A 17,057-nucleotide genomic window follows, 5' to 3' on the forward strand; every position below is an offset into this window, starting at 1 on the left:
CCTAAGACACCCCCTGCTTTCGCCAGCAACTGCGATTAAACAATTTTGCAAACCAGTGTATGGACACTAGGAAATCTGGGGGGGGGGGGGGGCCTCTTCCGACGAGTCACTGCTATTGTCTGTGTTTTGTTTATCGCAATTGTTGTAGTTACGACGGACCTACTCGCAATAAAGGTTAGTTAGCATAGAAACTGAACTATAATTAGTGGTCTCGACTGGGAGAGACGTAGCTTTAATACACTTGGTTGCTAATGACATGGTACATGTAATTTGTTTTCAACCTCATTAAGGCCTAATATAATTACTCCACCAATATCACTCCCTCCCTGTCAGCCTTGCATTGTGAGGCCTATAAGCTTGCATACCCTATTCAAAATGCAGACTAGCTTTGCATACATTCAATCCTTATCATTTCAACAGATTTACTAATTGCTATATCTGCCAGCGTCCAAATTGATGGTCTAATCCCATAATGTTCCATGTTCTCTCGCGATCCACTCAATGTAATGAGAAATATTTAAAGTGTTATTCGTTTTTTCGGTCCACATATCGTGACTTTCCAGCAAAGTCATTTTTAATTCGCTGATGAATATGAAGCTCTGATGTATTTTTTTCACTCTCCACCTAGTTAAATGAAATGATATCAGGTAGAAAGTAATTCCCTAAATGAATGAGCAAATTCTCGGAGTGGTTCGGCTAAACCTGGAAGTAATTATCACTTTAGAAAGCGCTTAACAACCACTCATGTCAAGTGGCATAGATGTCGATCATGGGCGGACAGGGGGACATGTCCCCCTCCCATTTTCAAGGGAGGGGGACACAAAGTCAAATGTTCCCGCCCCATGTTTTGACCTCCCTTATCATGAAGCTCAAGTATTGCACTGTGTAAGACCAAACCTTGTGTCCCGTTGACCCGTGGCACAATGTTTTGTATAATGAGAGGGCAAGTCTTGTTACTTTTTGGATTTGAAAAAAAGGTATAATCATTTTGAACTTCACCTGCAGGACCAAACGGTCTGAGAAGCTAAAAATGCAATTTGTGCAAATTGATAGTATTTCCTTTTTGTTGTCATTTTACTGAAAATCAATCATCTTATTTAACTATTATCTTCTTGTAAATTGTTAATTTTGTTCCAGCTGTTTAGTGACTTCTTTGGTTATAGTATCATGTACATATTTAATATTTAATGAAAATTTCATTTAATTTTCATTTCTAAAAATTTGTATTACCTGAATGTACTATCTATTACATGTAAGCTATATAGGCATTGTGTATCATTATTGTTGTTTGTAATTAATTATTTTCATGTATCAGGCATAAATGTTCACTTCTATTCCGCCCTATCTCTATTCCCTTCTTTTCTAAGCCCATAGGGACTTTCTTTGTGTTAGTGATATGCGCTATACAAATAACGTTCATTAATATTATTATTATTATTATGTTTATGATTCAGTCGCAATATACCTGCTTCCTGGCAAGAGATTGGAAGTGACGTAAAAGGCGTCTGTCTATGCGCGTCCGCGTTATTTATCTCCTCGCGTGACCCGTATGGCGCGGTCAACACATTCGTGCATCTAAAGAGACGCCTTGGTGGTGTCACTACCGACCCCTTTATTATTATGACTGAATTATAAAAAAATTACTGGTTAAATATGATAGATTTTCAGTGAAATGAGAACAAGAAGCAAAAAATTACAGTTTTTTAGAGCCAAAAAGTAGTTATTACTTTCTTATAAAATAAATGCTTCTAGATTAGTAAATGCTTGAATGTTTATCAACCAAAGTGATATTTCAGTAATATCTAGTGTTTTTACAAGCAGATCTATTTATAATTTATGGAGTTGATTTTCAAATTTAAAGTCAAACTTCTGTACATTGATGAAAATATGTTAGTTTTATGGAGCAAATAGTAGTCTTCTATTCAATTTATGACATTTCCATTTTATTTTGCATCTGTTTAGAACAAAAACCTTCATGTTTATATCCAACATTTTGTAATTAATTCAACAATGCAGTAATCGAGGTTGTTTCAATATTATATCAGAAAATCTTTAAAGTGACTCGGTAACATTGTTGAAAGTTAATGAGAAAACTGCGTACTCTTTGTATAAAATGTTACTTAATAACATTTAAAAAATCCTGGGAGGGTTACGGAGTTTACATTTTTTTTTTTAAACACCCCACCCCCCGCGTACGCGCCTGACCGTGTCAATGATGCCTTAAAATATCTCAACGCAAACCGTGAACTGTCTCAACCAGATTCCATGTGTTGACATTTTATCCTGGCCTTCAAAACAATATCTAGATATCCATTTCTGAGCTTCCAGCGTCAAAACCAAAATTTAAACTTGCATTAGGCCTATTGCAAGGGCGGGTATGATGGTATGGGCGGGCAATTCATACTGCAATGAATAATGCAGATCGCATCTGCGATCATTTGCGAACAAATTGCCTTTTGAGGGAGCCTGGTTAATAAATGTCAGTGTGTCACGCACGTCTTGCATAAGCCATGAAAATTACACGTGTCAAGCAAGTGTCGCCGGTGCAGAGAGTGGAAAATGTCGATGCACCTTTATCCCCCCAGGCGAGAATATAATAAATGAAGTAAGTTTAACGCGCACACCTGCCCCTTGTGTTCGGCCATATGGTTGATTTGCCTGAATATTGAATTAGTACTTGCTTCGCTGTTTTCATAGTGTAACCATTCGTTGACGATGTAACACCTAACCATCTTCCCTCTTAATCCCACGTCTTACCGTCCCTCATTTCTTTCAATTGGCACCCACAATGTCCAACAAAGGGTAGGTATTCACACCTCCCCCGGTAATCCACACTTTCTCTCTTCCTTGTTTTCGTCCTCCTACTTCTCCTCCTACTTCTCCTCTTTCATGTCCTTCTACCTGTCCTCTTCTTCTTCTTCTTCTTCTTCTTCTTTTCTCTCCTTTTCTCTCTCTTTAACCCATCCAATCCCTTTAAAAAAAAATTAAATCATAATAATTTATGAGCTTTACTATTGTATATGACTCTTGGCTGTAAACGTATACATGTACAAAAGAAAATCCACATTCTCTATCATTTGGAGTCTGCATTCGTTTAACAATATGAGTGTGTATATACAAATATATATCGTTTCAAGGACAGGGTACGGTACTTTCATAATTGAACATTAATCCCTAACTCCCAGTAAAATGAAGCAAAATGAAAAGCTAATCATGCCCTAATATGTGTACAGATGTAAATTAAATCATTTTGTATAGACTTAAAGGGATAGTTGAGTTCTGTTGCAGGGGGCGCTACACAAAATAATTTTGTTGTGAGATAATGAAAAACTGAGGGTCAAATTTGAAAGAACGTAATATTTAAATGACAAAATCATCTTTGTTTGATCAAAATCGGTTAGGAGACGGCAGAAATATAACGATTTCTAATACTTGTATACCACCACAAATAATTTTTATTTGATATTTTTAACAATTTGAAAAAACGTTGACAAATATCGTTTTTTTTCTTAAGTGGAGCTGAATTGGTATGCTCGTGTTTGCTAAATTTCACACATTTTGGGGTCTAGAATTAACTTTATAGCGATTTTAGGTTCTAAAAGGGCACTAGAAATGTCAAAGATAAGAATAAGAGCAATAACCATGCACTTTGAGGGCATTCGCGGTCTTAAAACAGAACTCAACTATCCCTTTAATGAACATTACGTCTTTGAATTAAATTACAATTAAGAGCATAAACACGATATAGTCAGTTTTGTAATCTGAGCTCCTTAAATATCGGTGATAGATTACTGTGTAAAAAATCAATCGCACGTGAATGACAAAGATATTCATTGCGGACTGAAAAAGGTCGAGATGTTTAAAATTACACTTTATGTATAGCACTTTTCTCTCTCACAATAGAGTGAAAGAAATTGATTTTATGAAAGATGATGACTTACCTGTAACGAAGCAGTAGTTGGAGACGATGTCTCTGTTTCCGCCGATGCGTAACCTATTGGGAAAATAATGAAATTATGTTATGGTAAGCATTACACATCGTGTTGTGACGGCCAGAAAAGAAAAGAAAAACTGGCAGTGCAACGTCAACTAGAACAAAAACAACATCAAACATTTACAGCTCCAGTAAAGGAAAAAGAGAGACCTAGCACTCGCACGTAGATTCTAATCCTCCTTGTTCCTGCTAACCTTTAAGAATCACATGACTTCGGTTATATTCGGCCTGAACTCCTGAAAATCTCGAACCTTGACGAAAATAACAACGGCATTATTAAATAATGTCAACATCGACATCTCATTACTGGACTTGCCTCGCCAAGATGCTAAACATCAGAACGGTGTTTAGCATGGCGTTAATTATACTGGTACTACAACATCAAGAAATCAATACCAGCACATATGAAATACTCACTGCTGTCAATAGATTGAAGTGTTATATGCACAGCCCACGACAAACACTTCCATTTACATTAAACAGATTGGTACAATGCTTACGATATTCGGAGCAATATGAATATCACATATTATCAAAATTGTCGTCCTTAAAATGTATCCAGTCCGAAGTTAGCACAAAAACTCCCGACTACGCTGTTTGGAAGATAATTTCTTCGACCGACTTCCCAACACGTTATCCAAGTATTGTGTTGGGTGTGAGATTACGTTCGTCTTCTGGCCTCGGGTAAATGCAGACGACATTGGCAGAGAGGTGAAGCTGACGTTGGAGAAATTATTTTGCGCGGGAAAAAAGATTTATGCCATCGAAATGACCCAATTGCTGGAGCCGCGCATGCTCCCTTAGGCTCATTGAGGTTTTAGGAGGGAGAAATTTTGCTCCCCTGACTCCGCTGGTTCTTCTGAGGCCAAAAAGAAAGGAAAACAAATCCAACGAGATTCGCAGCTAAAGATGAAATGGTGAAAATTAATTATTTACGTTTGCATTTTAAGTTGAAGATGACGTGAAGTTCAGTTGTAGTTCAGAACCGTTATGTTTGTATCATTATTTTCAGTATACCTCTTTATTCTAAATTAATTTTCTCTTCCTTTCCCTTTCTATCCCTTTACTTCGTTTATTCTTCTCTTTCGTTCATGAATTTATATATCGTATTTTATACAGACGTTTCCGAAACAAGCCTGTGCTCAATGGGTTTTATGCCTTCTTCTTGTGTTAACACGCTCTTCGAAATTTGGTTTAAAATCGTTAAAATATAGTTTATTTGAAAATAACAGATGGAAGAAAACAATTTTATCTTCGAATCGAATATTGGAAACAGTTCTAGACAGTAAACAGGATTACTCAACGTCGAGTTCATGCATTAGGATGTAGCGTGGTAGCTATGTCATAATCTAATGATTAGTCAAACACAACTTCGGAAAACCGAGTACATAGTACTCGGAAAGAAGCGAATAACGCTCAATGGATTTAGCGCCCTCAAAGTCTAATGCGAGTCTTCTTTTTAGGGTTACCTAGTGTCGATATAGATCTTTTGGGGTAAAATAGTAATTATACTGTGATTGAATTTTCTTCAAAAACCATAAACGATTAGTCATGTAAAGATTTAAACCACATGGCTAACATTAAAAATGTATACATCCAAAACGTAATTAAGAAAAATACGAATGCAGGTTGACTTTTTGATATTTTACGAATGCCTTTTGTACACGTTGACACGTAATGAGCGATGAGCTGGGGTATTATATTTACAGTGCGTTATTCGCTGTTTTTTAGTATTTGCCTGCATTCGGTTTTGCGAAGTTGTGTCTGCCTGATAGTTACTAACAGCCGGCACTCGGTGATCAAAATTTGGTCATAGGTTTTACTTTTGAAATTCTAACGCCGTAACAAGCGATCCAATACATATTATTAGTTTTCTTGTAATCAAAATGACTATCAATATTATAGTTGCTGCACAATTCTATTCAGTGTTTGGTGGTAGGTAGGCGGTAAGTGGTGTATCCAGAAATTGATATGGAGGGGGGGGGGGGCGGGTGTCCTCTCTAAACGTAGAATGTGTCTGTGCAATCTTGACTGCTTCATAGACCTATCCAAGTTTAATGTACTTTTTTTCCTAATATGTGGGCTTTCAAAATGAGGGGCGCACCCCGACTCGACACCATATCAGATACCCACAGCCTGCATGGATACGCCCCTGTAAAGAGCATGCATACAAATGGTTTGACCTTGTATAGACTTTCATCGAGGTTTTCATGGTCCAATTTCGTTGCGGTGGGTGCTTTAAAATATGGATAATGAGAGAGCATTATCGCAATCTTCAAAGGCTTTCTCTCTCTCTCCGATACATTTTCAGGAAATTCCGCCACATACGAACCAATCATAGTTGTACTTGTACTCTAGCATGTACTGTATATTAACGTCGATGTGGATGTTTCACAAAGAAGAGAAAATGGGTAGTATTGGTTGTTCGATTTCTATAATCCAACTGACGAACCAATCGTTCAGAGATGATATTGTGTGTTTCATTTTCCAAGTATTTTATTTACTTGTCATTTGTTTGATTTATTTGTTTAATATATTTTATCAATCGCGGAAACAGTTGCATCTCATTAAAATGATACCCTTCACCAAGTCCATGCATATATAAAGAGACCAACAAGGTATAAAGAAAGGCATTTCATAAACAGCAACGAAAGAAATACAAAAATACATCGTGGTATGAAAATAAATAAACAGGAAGGGAACAACAGAGATTTTAAAAAAATACATGATCAAAACAAGATTAAATGAACAATGATGTAATAAAAAAAAACATACGGAATAATAGGAATATGTTTGCTCCTGAGGTTAGTATCAGAGGCAGGAAAGAAAATAAGAGAGAGAGAGGGGAGAGAGAGAGAGAGAGAGAGAGAGACAGGGAGAGAGCGAGGGCCAGAGATAGCGACAGGGGTAGAGGCTGATATTGGGGAAGAGGTAGAGAGAGAGGGTAGAAAGGAGGGGACAGAGACAAATACATTGATGAACATAAGAAGGAAGAGAGAGAGAGAGAGAGAGGGAGAGACAGAGTGAGAGAGAGGGAGAGAAAGAAAGCGTGAGATAGAGATATAGAGACAGACAGACAGAATGAGAGAGACAGAGGGAGAGACAAGGCGAAAAAAGGAGAAGAGAGAGAGAGACAGACAGACAGAGGAAGAAACTGGAGTAGATAATAATATCCACTTACCTAAGGTAGCTAACACGATGAGAGATGATAAAATGACACCCTTACTGCTAAGCAATCCTCTCCAATTAGATGACACAGAGCACGTGCATACCCCGAACGCCGTTTCCATGGTGATTTGTGTACGAACAACACAGACAACAGATGAGAGTCTGGTTGGTTAATAAAGATAATGGCGGTTAATAAAGATAATGGCGGTTAGGAAGAGTGTGCCCGACTGTCCAGCTTTGATTAATCGAAATTTGATAATTATCACCAATTAGCCTGGATGGCTGTGTGTATCTAGCGATATAACCTACGTAAAATGAGATTATGAAAGGACAATGAAGGTCTGTTGATAGGAATAAAAATGAAACATGCATGCATTGATTCAAGGGCTTTTTAAAACAATTTATATTTTTAATGATTAATTATTTTTTTGTATGGTCTTTTTTGTTAATACATTTTCTTCACAAATAACACGATACAGAAAAATATAGAAACATATCTATTTCTTACAGTTTTTCGAGAAATAACTTGATAAAGACATAGATACAAAATAAAACACCCTATAACAATCACTGCCTACTATTTCCCTTGTAGGGTGAATTATTGATTTGTATCAAAACGTTATTGTTATCAGCGTTATGCGGCCGGTCCTTAAACCATATATATTATATTATTTGCACAAACCTGTGATCGTGCCTATGAATACTTTTGTTCGAATTCCCTCGTACATGTTGTAACATTATCGTGTCTTTATGAATCTCTTGAATACTCCGTATTCCGTACGGCGTTGACAAATGAAATATGTACATGCATATTTTTGTCATACTTTCTGTAATAATATATATAATACCTTTGTTTATCTTTCTGTTGGAAATGAATTAAAAATGAATTCAGTTGAATTGAACGAATGATTTTTAAAAATCTTTATCACAACTTTGGTCTTTTCGAGTACGTTCACGGCAATAAATGCAATAGGTACACGTAACATGGAGTAGTTTATCTATTTTTACTCTTTCTCTCTCTCTCTCTCTCTCTGTCTTCCCCTCTCCCTCTCTCGTCCTCTTCTTATTTCTCCCACTTTCTTTAAAAGGGAAATCATTCGAAAAAGAACACAATTGTCCATTCAAATCTTGGCGTAAATAAGCAGTCTTGAATTATACCAAACTAGCAAGAACACAAACAAGATAACAGGATTTATGTTAAATATAATAGAACACCATTATCATGAATAATCACAATATCATTGCTTTCATTTCATGCATGTATATTCGAATCCAGGGGACTTTAACAAAGCCAAGATCAATGAAGAAGATTCAGATTCAATTATTTATCTCGTTGCCGTGGTAACACTATTAGATGTTGCTAATAGAAGGCTATACCAGGAGTAGGGATATTTTCAAGGCCCCGAAAATCTGATCAAATTAAATTGCAATCCTTCAGGATATTAAATCGAATAAAAACGGCCATGGTAAGCAACGAATATCGGTTTGGAGATGGCTCAATACCGTTTTCTGCTACAGGGCATGTTACATCTGACTCGAGGTTGCGTATTGAATAAAATACTGAATGATATAGATTTCGGGGTTGTCCCAGAATAAGATATTTCTCATTGAAAGACGCAAATGTTTGAATCTTTGAATATACACTTTTATATAAATGAGATTTTTAGTAGTTGAAACTAAATAAAGAGTATAATGTAAATACATTCCAGTGTAAATATTGCGTTGTAGTTTAAAGGAATAATAATAGTGATAATAATAATAATGCTAAAAATTATAATAATAATAATAATCACAGTGATAATATAATAATCGTAATAATCATGATAATAATATTCATTCTTGTTATCATAATAATGAAAATGATAACCTAAATTTGAATAGCGCATAATAACTAAAATTTAATTATTTATGATTATATTATAACCATGGATGGATAACACAAACATAATGTAAAGAAATATATAGCACTTTTGCATAGAGAGAAAGAGAGAAATCTTAAAGCCTATCTGCACTACTTTGCCATGGAGGGATTAGACCTCCCTGCACTGGGTCACTGTCAGGTGGTTATCTCACCAAATCAGCCCTCAATTAACATAAGGAAAAGGGGACCAACGGTCACCGATTAGGCACTGTTTGCTAGATAGAGGGCGTAAGTAGCTATACGTAGTGCAGTGGGGATTTAAGTAAGTGTATCAATCGAAGATATATGGTTTACGTGTATATGGCCGACAAAACTATTACATAAACAAACATAGATAGCAGATTCCTGAAAGAAGAAATTGTTCATAGTCTTACATATAACCTGATATCATGAGTGTTCTCTTTTCTCCATCAAACGATAGATCTTATTTAAGCATAAACAGATTTCCTCTTGCGATTCCTCCACAACAAATAAAAACAAACACACAAACATTTCATAACACATGACCTAAATAGATGTATATTATTATAGTTTTTTTTTCACAACAGTTGTATCTTACAAAGCCATTTACCATATTTGTCATTAAACGTATGCGTAACTGACCAAAAACAAACTGGTAACACATGCAGTGAACTATCAGTTGCATATCATGGATAAAGATATGTAGCAGAAATGAAAGGCACCCAACTAGAGTAGTGGACATTGAATAGGCATGGTAGGAGATAATTATTTTTGCCTCATTTCCTTCTTTTTTATTTTACAAAAAATCCATGATCACCGTTTAGAGGCGGAAAACACTGTGTCACTGAATTTTAGCTTCTAGAAATTATAATGCACAGATAAATATTTTTCTCGTACAATACATTAATAACAGGTAATATATGAATTCAATAGTCGATCCACTACCATCCTCTTTCCGAATCTCCATCATCATTAATTTAGTGGTTTATAATTGTGATGCAATGCATACCAGCGTATCTTGATACTCAACATAATAATTATCATTATGTTGCACTTGACTATCAATGTCAAGATTTCACAAAACATTAAAGGCTATAGAAATACTCACTCATACATGCGATGGTTATTTACGATGGCTCTTCAGTATAGATCAACAACACTTGAATACACTACCGATTATATATACCACACGATAACAGTATATTGGCCAGAACGCCTGTGGTAGAATTGTGATCATGGTGAGGATGGGAGAGGATGTTTATTACTTTTTCACTCTCCTCATCAGGCGGTCGTATTAATGAAAAAAGTATCTGCATACTATCTCGAACTCTCCCCCGCTGTGAACTCTCCGCCCGGAAATGATACGATGCTACTGGAAAGTACTTAATTATGAAACCTTACAGATGGTCATTAATCTCTCGCTGATATTCATGTTTAACCCGTTGACTACTGAATTGTATAGGTCCAATAAGCTTAACACAGGGAACACCAGGTTCCCGTAAGAAAAGGGTTAATAAGGGAAATGGTTGTAAAAACTCCCGGGTCTGCCTAATAGTATCAACAACAGTACTACAACAACTACAACAACTACTACAACAAAAACAACGACAATAATAATAATGATAATAATAATAATAATAATGGTTATAATATAAAGAATGAAAAATAACAATACTACTACTACTAATAATAATGATAATAACAATTATAATAATGATGAACTATTTTTAGAACTATTTTCCCGGTAACCATGGTAACTGGGATTTTAGGACTATTTTTTTAACTATTACATGGGTTTGGAATTTTACCGGGAATTTTACAGGAATAGTTAAAGTTTATGAATGCAATTTCGACCAATCAGATGGCTGGATTTCCTAAATGAGGTATATAATGATATTTATAACAATAATAACAAAAATAATAATAGTAATAATAATAATAATTTATTAACAATAAAAATAACGTCAATTATAACAATACATAAATACATGTATACATGCCCATATGCATGGCATTTTATCGACTTTGCCTCTCGACACCAAGGTGTTATATGAGTATCTGATAAGATTCTGCATTTTGAACGCCCGGATTGAATAATCCTCGGAGAGGGAGAATGTGCACACATTTTGTGCAGGTCATCCTAAATCTGATGACCGGGGTAATAATTAATATTTCTTTACACGGTAAAAAGCGTACAAAAGTGAACAAGGCTGCGCATATCTTCATGCGCGTACCCATTATTTGCATTGTCTTACGTATCTGACGCAAAGGCAAGGATGCAGTACCACCCCCCCCCCCCCTCTTCTCATTTTAATAATCAATCGGTCTGGTTTTCAAAGCATAATTTCTATATGAAATTAATGTGACAATAGACTTATAATTATGTTCATCTTTCATTCCCGTTCAAACTGTGTGCATGCATGGCATGTACAGCGTGAATTTTTCTTCTTGCCAGTAGATGGCGACATTTACATTGAATATTTAAGGAGCTCAACTCCGCTTCTGCATCCGTTCATCCATCAATCTGGGCTCACTGTGGTTCGAAAAAAAATATGACGCGTCCAGCCAGCCATGGGGAAACTTCGGATGGTCAAAAGGACACACTGCTCCCACTTTTTATGTATTAGCCTAATAGGCTAATACATCGCTGGTGCACTAAAAAGTCTATGTAGACGACAACTTTTTAGTGCACCAGCGAAATAGATATTTTGGCCTGTACGCAGCGCGTAAAATATGTAATTTATTAATTTGAATATTCATGAGGACTTTTCAACTTATTAGCATAATATCGCAATGAAAAAAAAGACAATGGCCCGTATTCTGAAGTCAGGTTTAGTTAAGCCCAGGTTTTACTTTAAACCCGGGTTTAACTAAGCCAGACTTCAGGTCTACACTGTTAGAACAAGTATTACAATTTTTAATCAACCACGGATTACCATATGAATCACACAATCGTTGGTTAAACTTTAATCAACGGCCTGTTGATTAAATTTAATCCGTGGTTGATTAAAAATTTTAATCAATTATTGGTTAAACAAATTTGCTCAATGTTGGTTAAAATGGTGTTGATTAAACTTTAACCATTTGTTGATTAAAAATGTAACCTTTTGTTGGTTATTTATGCTTTGTTCAGGTCTGATTCACATGTTGGTTAAACTTACATGGGTCGTTGGTTAAAATTGTAACCATTGTAGGTTAATTCTGCTTTGATTAATTCACACGTTGTTGGTTAAACTTTAGTGGGTTGTTGGTTACAGTTTTTAACCACTGTTGGTTAAACTTACGGTGGTTTGGAGGTCTTATCCTCGTGTTTGCAGGTAGGAAATTGTTTTAATATGATTATCATCAATGCTAAAATCGTAAGGAAGAAGTGAAAGAAGGTTCTTGCTCAAATTTAAAAAGGTTTTGTGTCCCGGGCCCGTAGGTTGTAGCTCAATCAGTATTCAGTAAGTGTAACGGATGACCTACCCAAATTGCATGCATATTCAAGACGTTTCACTTCATGATGATAATTAGATTTATTTTTTTTAAACATAGGTCTAGTCATCATTCATGCATGTAATTTGGGTAGGTAATCCGTAATGCGGTGGTCACATCCCGCCGTACTTGCAAGTGCGTGCTGTCTACGTGCAAAAACGTGGGCAAAATTTAGGTATCCGTACGTGATGAGTACCGCCTCCGTACGGATTTGGGAGCACGCAGACACACCGTAGCACTTTTAGTGCACGAGGAACTTTCGCTGCGTTCGGGCTGCGTTCGGGCTACCGATTCACCCCGGTGCGTGTGACGTGCGTGCCCGGTACTGCCAACGAGCGCACGACGCACTGACTCCGTGCGTCTTTTAAAGGCGCACGTGATAAGTGCGTGGTCCGTGCTTACTCGCCACTTCCCCAGTTCAGCTATCCGATGAGCAGGCAGAACTCACGTGGACCGTACCGAGTAAGCACTTACAACGCACGTTGTTCGCACTGATTTATGCAGTATATAGTCTCTTCGGTGGAATGGGCGGCATCTTGAGGCAGCAACAGCTGGGACTTCTGGAGAAAATCGGAATGTCGTCCTATATAAACACCGAGTTCATCGCACGTGCACGGACTTACAACATACGAGTGTGTAAGGACACCGTACGTGAGCAGCACTTGTAAGTACGGCCTCCGTACGATAACGTGGCAACCGCACAGAGACCGTACGTTGTAAGCACGTTGTAAGCACGTACAACGCACTTACCACGTGCGCAACGTACGATGCACGCAACCGTTTACGGCCAGGCGTGGCGTGCGGGCCACGTACTTACACAGTGCGTGTGACGCGCGTTGCCGGTACTCCCTCCCTGCCTTTGCCACTCCCTCCCTACGTTTTAAGAAAAACGTGGCGGCCGTGGCCTCCCCAAAAACCGTACGGACGTAAAACACGCACGGTGGGATGTGACCAACGCTTAATACACTCCTCTTTCTTTGGGTCCGTGCCTCCTTCACAGTTGAAGATTCCTGCAGACTGACGAGTGTGTGTGTGTGTGTGTGTGTGTGTGCTTACGAGAGCCAGGTGCATTGTGCAATGTGCAAATAAAAAGTTACTATACTGGTTGAGCTACGTACAGCCTAACGGGACACAAATCGTTTTTGATTTGAGCAAGAACCTTATTTCACCTCTTCCTTACAATCTTAGAATTGATGATGATAATATCAAAATAATTTCTTACCTGAAAACACGGAGATAAGACCGTCCAAACCCCCTCTTCCTTAGCGTCCTCGCGACAACCTCCATTGTTAATTTGTCGCACGCGTAGCATGTACTTTGTGTACTTGTAGCTATGTCGACTGTCGAGCAATCGCTAGCTACGCGCTTCGATATCGTTCCGTTGGGTCACGTGACCAGTACTTTAATCAACATTGATTAAACTTAACCGGAAGGGGGCTATCATTACTGTCGGAATTTTGTTTTTAATCCATGCTGGGTTACAATGTTTGCCAACGACTTGGACTTAACCAAAATAGGTTAAAAGGAATTGTTTTGATCAACACTGTTTTTAACCAACGCAAGATTAAAAGTAAATTTTAATCAACACTACATTTTTAACCATGGTGGAGCGTTTTTTAATCTACATTTTTTTAACCCGCAGTTTTTTAATACTTGTTTTAACAGTGTAAGTATCATTTCAGTTCCAGGAGATGTAGTCTGCTTCTACTGCACATGCTCAGTACAGCTCACCCATATTCCAGGGTAGCTGATATAGGCTTTTTCTATAGCTGGATTTCGTGCTGCAAATTTAATAATTTCAATTCGAAATATTCGACACAAACAAATCTCTTTCGAAGCAACCGTTGAACGTTACGGCGCGATTTTGTGTTTTATTTTACCCTTTGATTTATTGTAAAACTGCTGAAAAAAGTCTGAATCGAGGTGGAATTGATCTTTACGAATAAATAAATAATCAATAAAAACAAAATCGGTAATTCTTCAATTTCTTCAAGCCCAGATTAGTCAAAACTTCCAGAACATCATACAAATGCTCTAATAAAAAAACACGCTTTCCTATCCTCTCACAATAGTTCTACGAAATGCGCGTATCGCTATTATAAAATTCTCCATTGATAAATATAGGTGGCATGCGGAATGTTTAGGAAATTTAATTCCTGTTAATTTAATTTTATATAAGATTTAATTCAGGTTTTTATTATTGTTATGTTCTTTTGGGTTAAAATTACAAACCATCTTTACTCCTTTACTGCTTTCTCCTTTTTTGGAGGGGGGCGTTTTGGGGGGCAAAAATGCGTTTGGCCCCCCCCCCCCCTCCACTTTTTTGGTGGGGGGGGGGGGTTCCCACCCTGCCCCCCCCCCCCCACTTCCGGCGTCTATGATGATGATGATGATTATAATAATAAAGAAATACCTGTTAAAAACGTAGTAGGTGGCAAGCGGTAGATAGCCCAACGGTTTATCAAGATTTCGTGTTTGTAACTGATGCAAACACTATGTAAACCACCGGTTTCCACTGCTGATGCTCCACGCAATTTAACTAAAAATTGTTATTTCCGCAATGAGATAAGATGAAGAAGAAGCACAAGATTGTGTGTGGACGCCCTGTTCGCTATACGATAATTATTTATACAACGTTTCTTTATAGGGTTTCGGGATACAAAATTGATTGTGTGTGGACACGCTGCAAGTTATCCCGAAACTCTACAGCGAAACGTCGTATAGGTGCGCAGTTTGCTATCGCGCCGCGCCGCGGTCATGAAACGGAAGTGGAACTGAGAGGTCAGGTCTCCTTTCGCGCTCGGTCACGTTCAGCCGCGTCCAGTTATACCGTTCTAGTTCGACCATACGTTCACACACAAAACATTCCATGATTCTTTATCGAGTTCGAATCGACGCCCAGACCCACGTTTCTTTATACGACGTATCGTTTAAGCGTACACACATATAATTTCACCTTCCCGAAACGGTAGGCCTACAGCTATACCTTTTCGGGATAGCTATACGATGAATGTTGTGTGTGTGGACACGGGGTAAGTGTTTCACTAAGAAATTATGATTCGGCTATTATGCCGTTGTAACATACGCATATAATGATTTATCTAGGCTATTAGGCTATTGAAATTACCAGATTGAATTTTAAATGTTTTTGCAAGCATTTTTCCCATTTTACGTACTGTTCTAGAGGGTTCTTTAACTTCTTTGCACCATCATTTTATACCCTCCAATTGTTCTTTGTCCTCGTTTGTTACAGTTTTGATTTTAATTGAAGTTTAAAGTTTTACTAATTGTATCGATTTCTTCATTACTCGCAGTTATAAATAAAAGAATGTGCATTCATAATAAGCAGTGGTGTTTTGCTTGTTTCCTTGATGAGTCAAGTATGATTATACGAACAAAACTGTTGAGTGAAATGTCATTGCTGATTTCCATACATGTATAGTGGTGATGTTGATAATGATGATACTACTACTAATAACATGAAGAACAAGAAGAAGAAGATGATGAAGAAGAAGAATAAAAAGGGGAAGAAGAAAAAGAATGATAGTAATGATAAAATCAACAAAAGCAAAATGGCCATTATAGTAATATTAATGATAATATCAATAATAATGATAATAATGATAATAATAATGATGATAATAATAATAAGAAGAATAATGAAAGTCAAATGTACCATGAGAGGCTCTGGTATAAATCATGGGCTCTTGATCAATAATTGTACCGTTGCCTCTAAAACAGTGCATGGTATATTTGATTTATATCCTTCATTGAAGAAAAAAAAATTGCTAGAAAAACAAAGGGGTGAATTATTTATGAAGCTTACAATATCAACAATTCACCAGTTTTGTCCAAACTAATAATAACGAGATATATATGAAACTTTCTAAATTTGAGGGACTATCTTTGATGGTATTCTCATTTCTCAATCGCATTTATAGAGCATTGTATTCCAGTCAAATGGGTTATAAGGTCCGTTTGACTTCACATTAATAATTTTTGTTTTATGGTGGAAATATTTTACATCACGTAACCCATCCCTGACCATTTCCTCCACGGTTTAAAAAAAAAGGATATGATAATAGTAATATTGATAATGTATGTGCCATCATAGGCACCGGAAATGGGGGGGGGGGGCAGTTGCCCCCCCCCCCCAAAAAAAAAAAATGCGTTTTGCCCCCCCCCCAAAAAAAAACCAAAAAAACGCCCCCCCCCCCCCCTCCAAAAAAGAAAGAAATGCAGTAAAGGAGTAAAGATGGTTTGTATTTTCAACCCAAAAGAACATAACAATAATAAAAACAGGGATTAAATCACATATAAAATTCCATTAAAAAAAAAGAAAGTTAACAGTAAGTCAATTTCCTAAACATTCCTCATGCCACCTAAATATTCATCAATGGAGGTTTTTATAATAGCGATACGCGCATATCGTGGAAATATTGTGAGCGTGTGTATTTTTTGTGAAAAGACATGAGCCCCTGAACGCTGGCTTACTGATGGGGGGGGGGGGTGTATTTCTTATTCGATACTAGTGAT

At 37.1% G+C, this 17,057-nt stretch overlaps 1 long non-coding RNA gene across 1 annotated transcript in view; it reads right to left on the bottom strand.

Annotated features, from left to right (window-relative positions):
* The window catches only part of LOC100894006, a 35,952-nt gene extending 25,344 nt beyond the window's left edge, over window positions 1–10,608 (bottom strand). Inside the window, exons 1-3 of the long non-coding RNA XR_973423.2 lie at window positions 10,153–10,608; window positions 7,176–7,324; window positions 3,942–3,994 (exon numbers count right to left, since the gene is read on the bottom strand). This is a non-coding gene — a long non-coding RNA (putative protein TPRXL). The remainder of the gene's footprint in view (window positions 1–3,941; window positions 3,995–7,175; window positions 7,325–10,152) is intronic.
* Window positions 10,609–17,057: the final 6,449 nt, after the last annotated feature.

Source organism: Strongylocentrotus purpuratus, unplaced genomic scaffold (genome assembly GCF_000002235.5).
Source record: "Strongylocentrotus purpuratus isolate Spur 01 unplaced genomic scaffold, Spur_5.0 spur5_scaffold_15, whole genome shotgun sequence".
NCBI lineage: Eukaryota > Metazoa > Echinodermata > Echinoidea > Camarodonta > Strongylocentrotidae > Strongylocentrotus > Strongylocentrotus purpuratus.